The sequence below is a fragment of the Cyanistes caeruleus genome, chromosome 2, assembly GCF_971803275.1.
Source record: "Cyanistes caeruleus chromosome 2, bCyaCae1.hap1.1, whole genome shotgun sequence".
Lineage (NCBI taxonomy): Eukaryota > Metazoa > Chordata > Aves > Passeriformes > Paridae > Cyanistes > Cyanistes caeruleus.
The window spans coordinates 26,332,348-26,344,369 of record NC_141702.1 but is presented as its reverse complement, the minus strand read 5'-3'; the positions used below and the strand labels follow the sequence as shown (position 1 = coordinate 26,344,369).

Sequence of the window (12,022 nt, the reverse complement as noted above, 5' to 3'; positions counted from 1 at the left end):
ACACCAGAGAACTAGAACAATTATGAACATATCAATTTTTAAATGTGTGAAAAAATTTTACTGCACAAAATGAAACATGAATTCAAGAAATATATAATTTAAGCATAAATTAAGAATACTTAATGCTGTTATTTGGACAAAGTAATAAAAAATGCGAATTGTCTACATTAAAAATGTCGTCTACATTGTAAAATGGAGGGACATTAATAAAAAAGCATTGCTAAATTGTGATTTAGATATGCAAAGAACGATAATATCTAGAAAAAGACGTGTGCAAGACAGTGATACTGGGCTAGATATTAAGAGCCTTCAACTTAGATTTTTCATATTTAGATGCATATCGATGCTTATGGCCTCATTATCATCAATGGAACTCTAATCAACACAGTTGGAGTCGAAAGAGTAATTTAGTTCACCTCAAAACAGATATTAAGTCTATGACCTTATTAGCAAATAAAACAGTTCCATAGCTTAAATACCTGTAAAAGGTTTTTTTAGTTAGATGTCATAGTGCAGTCATGTCCTTTTTCTCCTCAGCTTTGTGGGAAATTTATGGAGAGAACTACTTTTAAGAACTTAGAGAAAATTATTTAAACCCCCCTAATTTCCATCAACGCTGGGTTTTCATTCACTCATACATAAAAGCAGAAATGTGTTTTTCTAACTGGTCTAACAAGGATCATCTGTGGTTTATGTCAATGGGAAAGGATATGGTTATTGATTCCTCACTACTTCTCTTGCTTTGTTACCTACTGGTGATATCAAATGGGTTTTTGGACTGCTGCTCAATACCAATTCAAAACCAAACATTATTTCAGGATGATTCTACTGTTTCAGAATTTAATTTCTCTTTTCATATTTCTTAGACAATGGGTTGCCCATTGTATGTTTCCTCATTTGAGATGCCTCAAAGCTTACAGTCTGCCTTGCTTTTAGAACCAGAATGATATACACAACACGATGTTATATTTATTGCCATTCTTCTGTTATCAGACAACAGACCTTCTGATCCTGGCAAAAGCACATTCCTCAGTCACTCAGTTTGGCTGCTGTCAGTTTTGTTTTTTGCCATCAAAACAAGACTTTCTTTTAGTTCTTGCTTTATTGTTTCTTACGGAAACATAGAATAGTTTCAGTTTGGGGAGACCTTTCAAGGCCATCTACTCCAACCCCCCTGCAGGGATTTTTTATACTAGGTCAGGTTGCTCAGAGCCTTTTCCAATCTGTCCTTGAACACTTCCAGGGATGGGGGAAGTATTCAAGAGCAGATTAGATGGGGCTCTGAATGCTGTGTTGCCCACTTCTCTGGGCAACACAGTTAGTTAGCCAACACAGTTTGCTAGTCAGGGAAAAGGCTCTCAAATTTGTATATTAGAATAAATATAAAAGCAAAAGCTCTTTCTCAGATTATCCTTTGCAAGAAGTGGTAACAAAAATTAATCTTGTGTTCTATTAACACAAGGCAGTCTGTTTTTTCCATCTGGTGGAATTTGAATATGAATTTATAAAATTCACAGGTTTGAGAATGTAGGGTTTATTTGATTTTAGACGTAGATATGAAGTTTAATGATAAGAGCAGTTATGCTTTATTATGCAGAACCAGATTATCTGGTAGAGCAGATTAGGACCCATTCAATATGTACTTGCAAGGTCAGGTCATGAATGGTCACTGCTTGCACTGGAAAAATAATGTATTGTGATTTTGTGGTAGTTTGTCTTGTGTATTTCATGTGATAATTCTTGTTTTGTGTCTAACTCTGTCTCAGTCAAAACCAACACACTAATCTTGTATTCACTTCCCACTGCAAAATCCAGCACTTCTCTTTTGTGCTTTTTGCTTCAGAGCTCAGCTGCTGCCCCAGAAATAGCCTGCCCTGGAACCAGGTGTAGCAACTGCTTCTGTCTGACTTCCCACCTGGGCTGGAGTGAGAGCATAAACACTGCACTGGAAGGACTTTTGCAGGTACGTACTGATGTGTGCCCAGCCTCTGAATCACTTCTGAGCTCAATGGGACACTTAGAGCATGGAAATTGTGTAGTCCAGACCTACTGGCTGGCTGGGGCGTGCTAACTTCATCATCACCTGTGTTAGTCCCACTCAATTTTCAAGTTTTTAAAGAGAAAACTGTGTGTTAGTTATGCTGTAATGACTGTGAATTGATGCAGAAGTTTTAAATGAGGATGGTGACATTCCCATGTATCACATGCTAAAGAAGAGTGACTTCTAGAAATTTTTTACCTGAGCCTCTGTTAGGTATTGGAGAATTAGTTTGATTTCCTGCCATGCTCTGCTGTGAGATCAGGAGTGTCTTTCTCCTTGGCATCCTGGAGTACCTAAGGCCATGGTGAACGCTAGAACTGCAAGGGAGAGAAGTGGCCTGGTAACAACATGAAAACACTCATTTGCTTAATCCAAGAGAAGACCAGATTCATTTGTCTAATAGTGCATCACAACATGATACTACAAGGACAGACAAGTACCCAGGCATGAAATAGTATAATCTGGATTATAGTGTCACTGGAAGAGCAAAGCTTTGTGAAGTGTGCATACCATGCATTACTATGATTGGTAACAGGTTTCTTTCCGCTAGATGTCCTTCTGCAAGGAGGAGGTTATTATTTCCTGGAGGTTAACTGATTCTGCTTGGGGAGAAAAATTTGCAGAGAGGACAGGATAGATCAAGTGGAAGAAAGTGATGATTTGTTTGAACAAGCTTGGTGCCTGCACATGAAGGAAAGGCTGTGTTCAATCTGTGAAATCAGTCATTGAGTGCCTGTAATGTGACAGGGACATTGATATATTCGATATATGCGGTCTTTGTACAGACAGGCCACAGTTCCAGAAATAAAATGAATTCTGGGCAGGACTTCATAGTGATAGCTTCATAATTATATCTCTTAAAGCACAATGGATTTTAAATCCAACCCACAAGATGTCCCTGTTTGCAGAACACCCAGAGCCCAGTTGTGTGCCCATAAAATGGAAAACAGTTAGAAGCTAAAGCACATACAGTTTGATATCCTTGCATACTCATGGAGGAGAAATGAGTACTGCCCACCTGGGCAAGCTGTAGAGCTCCCTATGGACATTAGAGTTAGTTTTCCTTGGTTTCAGCAATATAGCCTTACACATTAGGGGATGGTTGTGTGCTCTTCAGAAAAGCCATTAAAAAGTCCAGAAACAAGGTCACCATCCCCAAAAAGGATGAAGGCATTTTCATATAATCTGGAAGATTCTGTTGGGTTTGCTGCAAACCTTTAAAATGCCCTTTCTTTCCTCATGTCATGAAGTGTCCGTGGTGGTCCTTCAAATAAAGTGTAAGGCAAACAGCCAAAGTCAGTAACAGCTTCAAACATTCATTTAATCCTCCTCTGCGCTCGGGGTTTCAGGCTTAAGAGCACTGAGTTAGTAGCCTGAATATAGCTTTAATATCTCACAGGGGATGCAGATAAAAGGCATCAGTCTAAGTGTGTAATGCCATTAGACTGGCCCTGTAACTCAGAGCATATGCTATTCAAGGTCTCAAGGAACTGCTGTGGTATGCCTGATCCAGTAGTCTCTAGGCAAAGAACTTGTTAAGAGAAAGATGTTTAGGTGAGGTTTCAGCATCTGAAAGAGACCAAAGTGCAGTTATATCTTGCTTTATTTACTATCTGCTCAGGATGTAAGGTTACATTTATCAGAAAGCATTTATTAGCAGTTTATCAAAATGTTTGGTATAGACCTGTTTTGCCAGTGAAGTATTTAATGTCTAATAAGGTCTGACATTTCCAACGTGTTGTGATTGCAAAAAACTCAGTGTTAAAAAACTAACAGGAAAAAAATGGAAGGATGGTTGCCTCACTCCTTTGCTTAGGGACTGGAAAAAATGGTTGCAAAGAGTTTGAATAAGTAATTACTACATAGCAAAGACAATAAAGTGTAGCCAAAGTACAAGCAGAAACACTTCCATGGTATTTACAAGATTAAATGGTTTATTTGTGTGCCTCTCAAGGCATAGAAGACACAGAAGGATAGAAATACAAAACTGATGAACAGCTTATTCCAGACTAATGGGGAAGGTTCAAGACAGAAGTATGATGGAAAGTGATGTGTTCATATCCTGTGTGTTCATATCCTTAGAGAGAATAACAAATAGGATTGAAACATGTTATTTCCTATTTTATAGACGTATCAGCCTACCAAATATGTGCAAAACAAAATTAACCCCTTTTGCAGATGCACTTCCGTTCTAAGTAACAAGTAAAAGCAAAACCAGAAAAAACAACTGAATTAAGAAAATATGTTCAAAACATTTAGTGGTACGCTGGCCTTGCAACTTTGTGCAAAGTAAGCAGTTATGTCCTGAGAGGGCAGAAATGGATAGCTGGAGTGAAAACAATCCATTTCTTTGAGTGCCAAAATGTTAAGTGCCATTTGAGTCAATCTAAACCTCAGAAATCTATCAATGTGCAAACACTACAAATAAAAACATTATTTTCATTCATTTGTTTGCTTTTGTTGTGAGAAAGCTGTAATTTTAAAAGATTTAATTTGTAGTCTGTCTGATTGTGTGGCAGGCTATTGAATTTAAGTATCATTAGGTTAGAATTTGCCCTGCTGAACTGGTAAATGCAGTCATTTATAGACAATGAGCTGCTTGCTGCTGTCTTTCAGATGCTGATCACCATGAAATCTAACCCCCATGCCATGTCTCTGCAAGCAGTTCCTGCCACTCTCCCACTGATGCCTATTCTTCTGGACCTCAGATTTCATTTGAGCAGTAAGTAAGGATTTTACATTGTTGACAAATTTACAGCTATCTGGTGCCTGAATTACAATGACACTGTGCAGTAAGCGCAAACTGGCAGAAAGAATCTCAGTCACAATTCAGACTATCTGGAATTTAACAGTCATCAAGAGATTGTCTCTTCCCAATATATTTAGCAACAAAAACTATCTAAACTATTATTAAAAATCCTTATTTGTTCTATTCTGATGGAACCTTGTAGGTATGAATTTGTCAGTGTTGAAACCATCTAAACTTGGTCCAACTAAAATCCCTTCTGTGTCTGTATCTGGTTTATTATCTGTGTTATCTGAACAGCTAGTGATGGTTTCTGCAGAGCACAGTACACCTCAGAATCCACATGTCCTGCAATCTGCCTGTCTTCCAAGCAAGACTAGTTAACAACATTGATGAAAAATTATTATATGCCACAAAATAATTTTCATATTTAAATTTCTCATAGTAGTCAAGGAGGAAGCACACTCTAATGAAAATGATGCAGAAAATAAAAGTTACATAGCTTAGAAAAAAATAAGTTGTTTGTTATTAGCAAGAAGATTCAGTACTACTGTCTTTTCTGAACTTGTTATGTGGCCTTACCTTGAGTATTGTGTGCAGTTTTGGTTGCTGCAGTATAGAAAAGGTGTTAAACTATTAGAGAGTATCCAAAGGTGTTGACCACTGACAGGACCCAAGGGAATGGCTTGAAGTTGTGTCAGGAAAGATTTAAGTCAGATACTAGAAAAAGATTGTTCACCCAGCGCGTGGTTGCACACTGGAACAGGCTCCCCAGGGAAGTGATTACAGCACCAAGCTCGACAGAGTTACAGAAATGTTTGGACAATGCTCTCAGGCACATTGTGTGACTCTTGGGGATGGTGCTCTGCAGGGCCAGGAGTTGGACTCAGTGATCCTTGTGGGTCTCTTCTATCCAATATTCTGTGATTCTGTTCTATGATTGGTTTTCAATAGTTTCTAAATCCTTCACTGTATTTAGGAGGCATCTTATAAACTAAGCATTAGTGCTAAAGATGTGAAAGAATCTCTGCTTCTTCTACATTTTCCTGCCTACCCTATTACCTTCCTTTCATTCAACATTCCCTTGCTAATCAACAGCACAATGCTTTCCTATCTGTTAGGAAAATACATATGAAAAGAATAGGCAAAACTCCAGTCTCATCACTGAAAGTAATGAAGTCTACTAACATGGGCTCCATTTTATTCCCTCCACTAACACCTCTCTTATCACTTGCTATGCTCTAGATTGGAGCTCTTCCTTGGACAGGAGAAATGGTCTGAAATTTTCATTCCCTACACTACTTAAAATTAGACAAGGGTCTGAAAACTGGTTAGGTGCAGGGAATAATCCTGAATAGTATCAATAATTTTTGGAAAATTACTCTTCTGTTACATTTCTGAGGGTTTACAGAAGCTCATCCTAAAATCTTGTGTACAAGATTGCCAGCATCAGCCTTACACACAAGGCTGTCAGCGCAGGCCTTGTGATGTACCCCAATCCATGTGTCTTCATCCATGAAGAGGGCTGAAGTATACTGAACTAATGGGCTTTTCATTCAGAGTTTTATTTGTGAGTATGGTTTTTGGATGGAATAATCTCATTTCTGGATATCAGACTGACCCTATCATACTAATCAGCATCAAATGACAAAAGCTTTTACTCACTGCCAGAGTTGAGACAATATCAAACCAGTAATTTCATCACTAGTTTGCAACCACTATCCAATCACTATCCAGCCACTAATAGAAAGTCTAACCATTACTTTTTTTTAAAAAAAGTGCTCATTTTAGAATATGAGTGAAGTTCATACTTTCAACAAAAAATTAGTTGAATTCTTGTGTTGAAGTATAAGAACAATTTTGTTAGGTCTGTCTAGCTTACTGATCTGTCTTTGATAGTGGCTACTAGTAGATATTTTGAGAAAGATAAGGACATTATTATTTTTTCCCATAGTTATAAGTTTCATCAGAATGAAGCTTTGGGACTTTCAGAATGGAGATCTTGCGTTAATTCATCCATTAATTTTGTCTAATTGCATTTTGAGCTTATATATATTTCTGGCATCCGCAGCATCCTATGGCAATGAGTATTACAGTTTTATTATTTGCCACATGAAAAAGATACTTCCTTTTGTTCTGAACCAGTTGCCTGGTAATTTCATTGTGTTCCACCTTGTCTTTATGTTATGGGAAACAATCAATAGTTTTTTCCTATTCACCCTCTCTATGCCTTTAACAGTTTCTGTATACTTCTCTCTAGTTTCATAATTTTTTTTCTTTCATAATTCTCACCAATTTCCCCATTTTTTTCCCTATAAATCTTAGTTTATTTAATTACAAATCTCCAATTATTTTCTGATTTTACTGTGTCTCTTTTGGGTAGGATCATGATGCTTTGTTTACATTTGATTCTTTACTGGTTTCATAATAGTTCTTCATATTCTATTTTCGGCTTTGGTCATTTCTTAACATGGAAAATATGTTTTCAGAGAACTTTACATAAGATCTGCTTCCAGGATCACCTTCCTCATGGTCATTTGAAGTCTAGTATTTATAAGTTTAAATTTGTCACCTTATGATTTGTTCCTCTTCACAATGATAGGTATGGATTTACTTTCATGAATGATGAATTTTATTTGCCCCTCTATCACGCATATACGGGGGCATATAAGACTATTCTGCAGCTTGTCCTTGTCGTTTCCATGCTAATTCTTCTCATTTTGTTCCATCTGGAGGCTTTTTTCCTTCACTTTTTATTTTTTAACCAGGTCATTTAAGAATATGTTTAATATCATGTCTGAACACAGATACCTAAGGGACTATTCTGGCACCTTCCTTCTTTGTGAAAAATCTGCCATTTCTTTCTAGTATTAGTTGATCTTTGACCAGTTACCATGAGAGTAATTTCCTTCTTCCTCTTTTGACACTGAACTTTTTTAAAAGAGCCTCTGTGACAGAATCTTTTCAAAAGCTTCTGAAAATCTAAATTCATTGAGGAGATTAAATACTGATTCATTGAGATAATTATTGTTCATGATAATAGAAATAATTTATAGTTCTAGGTTGAGGGTAGAATTCAGCCATGCTTACACTTCTGAAAAGTCCTAACTTGTCACCAGCCAAACTCTATCATGAAGAAAAGCTCTATCATGAAAACTCAATCATGAGAAACTCTATCATGAAGAAAAGCTCAAGGAAGTTTTGGAGTATCTCCAAGCAATGTGTTCAGCTGATCACCTGTCTGTGGTTCAGTGGGCTAAGCAACCCTGTAGGTGATTAACATGGCAGGATGAAAGATGGGAAATGTATTTTCTAAAATCATGATTCAGATAGGGATTATCTAGAGATTTACAGTAACTGCCAATTTAGAGGACTTGGCTGTCACTGTAACCAACTGTGCAAAACCAGCATGCTTAATTCACACCAGGAAAAAATTTTGGAAACTTGTAAGTATTCACATATATTGTTCTCTCAGAAAAGCATCCAGAAGTTTTTACAGTGGAATATTTTCTAACCCAATTACATGCACAAGCAGCTCAGCAGTTCAGTCTGCAATAGTTTGAATCTAAAACTGAGTAACTTTTGCCCTTGTACTTGTTACTGATATTTTTGGAGTATATAAGCTGACTTTAGCAATACCTGTTTTCTTAAATATCATCTGACATCCATGACTGCTGGCCTGGACTCTGTAGAGCTATGCCTTTGACCTCCTTATATTTATTTCTGGGACCAGTAAATCCCAAGATTTAAACTACACTTTATCCTCCTCCTGCCACAAGTAACTATAACACAGCCTAAGGTATTAAGGATCCAGAAGTCTTAATTTGCCTGGATTTTTCCTCCTGCTGTGAGAAGCAGTGCTGTAAGCTCCCTGCCCTTCAGTCAGGTACAGATGCTATGGATGGATCAGACCCACTTAGCCTGTGGATAATTTGTGGGAATAAGACCAACACATATAGGAGCACAAGAACAGAAAGTAAGTAAAGGTCCCAACAAAAACAGTCAGAATTTTTCCATTACAGATTTCAGGGAATTTATTTTTATTAGCTATTTTGTTCCTATTCTTTATAATAATTGTTATTTTTTAAGTTATTGTAGGGCTGATGCTACACTATGTCTAAAAGATGTGCAAATCCCAGGAAAGGATAATTTCTATCTGTTCTGCTGCAGTCTGCTTTCAGGCAACTGTGGACAGTGGTATATGCAACAAATTATTCTGCTCATGCCTTTTCTGGAAATAAAGCATTCGGAGAATGAAAGCAGACCATTTCACTGGGCTGTGAAGATGGAAGACAATAGAGAACTTTACCCCATAGAGTAATAATTAGGTTGTGTGCTGGGAGAAGGGTGACCTGAATTTTGAAGTGCTTCTGTGATGAATGTTGATATTAGAGCATTATAGGTAATATATGGAAAACATCTCTGGAAAAGTGTCAGTGCTTAGAGCTCTGGTTGCTCTCTTGTTTGCCCAAAAGAGTGTTTATGCCTATTTTGTTATATTCCCTCATGGATTTGTGTTTTGTGACCAAATGACTATGTTCTTCTGTGTACAATGACAACTAGAGCAAAAATGATGGAAAGTACCCTTTTTATCAAGCTAGCCCATTGTTTGGTGCTTAAGGTACAATCCAAAATTATTTGGGTTTAAATTTCCTCAAGTAGTGGAGGGTGCTGAGGTTGTACCTCTACCTTGCTAAAAGAAATGTGGCATCAAATTGATGTTCATGCATAAAATTTAAAGGGTAGATTTGTGTCCTCAGTTTTCATTTGTTTTAAATATAAGGCTCACTGCCTAGTTTTTAAAAATGTGGCTTTAAAAACAAGCAATCCATGGGTAGGCCTTAGCTTTTTGTCTCTAGGGATAGATTAACTTAACTGCTGATGTAAGAAAGGAATCAAATCTCCGAAAAAGAGACCCGACTGCCTTTTTTTAAAAAAAACAAGTGGTTCCTTTTGGCTGACTTTATAGAACTTCTTTTTAGCATACATTGGGGTTGGGGGTGATTTAATTTTCTCTGCTTCTACATTTTTCTATAGCCTATTCACACATTAAAGGTATCTAGTAGAGCAAATATTTACCAGGGTGATCAGATACTTAAACAGGACACTTATGTTTATCTTCTGAAAATGTTAAAGGTTTGTGACAAATATATATTTCCTCCCCCAAGTTTACAGATATGTAGCATTTGAGAGTATCTCAGAGATATCTGTGATCCCAGTTTATCTCAGAAGAGCAGGGCATCTCCTGTAAAACTCACATTCCTTGGAAATAGCAGACCTTTATACATTTTTCATTATTGCAAGACACTACCACAGCCAGTCAGCAGTGGGGACATTGAGTAATGCCAGGTCAGATCCTAGGCCAATCAAGAAACTATTTTTGTTTTAAGTGCAGTGCCAGGAATTCTTATTACTAGAAAATGTTTGATAGAAAAGAAACAAAGCAATAATTGTGTGAGTTGAATTTTACACTGAGCTGAACAGTGTTACAGAAATACCACTGAAGATAAACATCCAAAGGGGGTTTCTGACAACTAGGTATGATTCTCAACTGAAGAATTAAACCAAAATTATGCAGGTTCATTTTGCTGCCTTTTAACATACAATTTGACTTCCTTTATCTTTCCTTCTCCATCTTCCCCCATAACATACTGTATTTAATGTACTGTATTTATTATAGTGCCTTGTGCTATGTTTAAAGAACTTCTGCTGAGGTGAAAAATGGCTTTCTGTTTTATACTTCCACAGCACCAGCAGCATAGAACTTAACTGAAACATCTATACAGGATAGATAATAATAGTTTAATACGTGGCAAGATAAGAAATTATGTCCAGTGTTGATATATATATATCTAGTACTAAGATATGGAATAGCCATTTAGAAGGTTTTCAAGACAGATGAAATGTAATATCAGATACAACTTTCTCTTATCAAACTTGTAAGATGTTTTTGATAACACTGATACTGGTATAGCCCTGGGACTGATTTTTTTAGTTGTAGGAAAGCTGCAATAAAGAATGACTTCTAGTAGGTGTTACTGCTGCTTTATTATGAGACATGTCAGGGCCCTGAGAGCATGAAGTGACTTTAACTTCCCTGGGACCCTCAACCTTTTTCCCAGGGACCCCTGCCATTTATTTCTCCTGAATCTGAGCTGTGGAGTAGCCATGCCTGTGTCCTGGATGGACCTTAGACCTCTGCTGTAGGTGGCTGGTGTCCTGGATGGACCCACAGACGCCTGTCTGAGCCTGTCCTTTGCTCCTGGCTGAGCCCCCTGGGTGGCCCCTGGGGCTGGTACACCTCGTGCTGTCTGTGGCTGTTGAGGATCCCTGCTCCCACAGGGCTGTGTCCTACTGATGGGGTGCTCCCTGTGCTGGGGCCACCCCGGGCTCCCATCTCACCTCTCTGTGTTGGCTGTGTCTCATTGCGCCTGAACATAGGTCTTGTGTCTGTTTGTAGCTGGGATGGGTAATTTCAAGGGGAAATTTTTTGCCAGAATTGAAAAAGGAAAAAAAAAAAAAAGAAAATAAAAAGAAAAAGAAAAAAAAAAAAATAGCCCTGCAGAGACGATAGTCTTTTGATAGTTAAAAATAATAAAAAAAAAAGAGTGGGCATGTTTTATTCACAGAATGCTTAAATGCCACTTTTTATTGACTAATTCTTTGCTTTGCATAATCTAATACTGTCATGTTGAAACATTAGATGAAAAAAAAAATAAAAGAAATTTCCATCTGAAAGGAAAAAAGTAATAAAAAATGTAATAAATGAGCCAAGCAGTGTTCTGCAGAGCTTGGTGTATGCTGCCCAGGGATGTGGCTATGGCAGAAGCATTTATAAGCAGTTCAGTATTCAGGTCTGGATGATAATGAAAGCTGCTTTAAAGTAATTTCTTTGAGCACAAGAAACAGTGGTGTTTCTTCAGCACTGTTTTGCTTTTCTCTAATCCTTTTCTGCATCAGTAACTGTGGCTGCTCTGCTCTGCCATAAACCCTGGAGTGCACTGTGCCTGATGGGTCATGTGTGTGCAGGTGACTTAGAAAGTGACACCCCTACTTTGTACCACCATTTAATTCCTGGAAGTTCCTTGTACCATGTACTGTCACAGCCCATGAATATGACCACATGTGGTCCCATTTGCTTTAATAAACCAAGAAAAAATATTTAGAAAACTTACAGCAATGGCAGATGATTATTTAAGAGGGAAAAAAAAGTTTTCTTTACTGAAAGGTACTCA

General features: G+C 37.5%; 1 protein-coding gene across 11 annotated transcripts in view; it reads left to right on the top strand.

The window, feature by feature from the left end:
* LGSN (lengsin, lens protein with glutamine synthetase domain) overlaps positions 1 to 12,022 on the top strand; it is a 92,781-nt gene that overhangs the window by 29,109 nt on the left and 51,650 nt on the right. For 9 of the 11 annotated variants that reach the window (XR_015282894.1, XR_002862496.2, XR_015282896.1 and 6 more), the window contains 2 exons: positions 1,844 to 1,963; positions 4,658 to 4,763. The gene's annotated coding sequence lies outside the window, so the exon portion shown is untranslated. Of the gene's footprint in view, positions 1 to 1,843; positions 1,964 to 4,657; positions 4,768 to 12,022 lie in introns of all 11 variants that reach the window. The other 2 variants (XR_015282893.1, XM_086876182.1) reach the window with 1 other exon arrangement.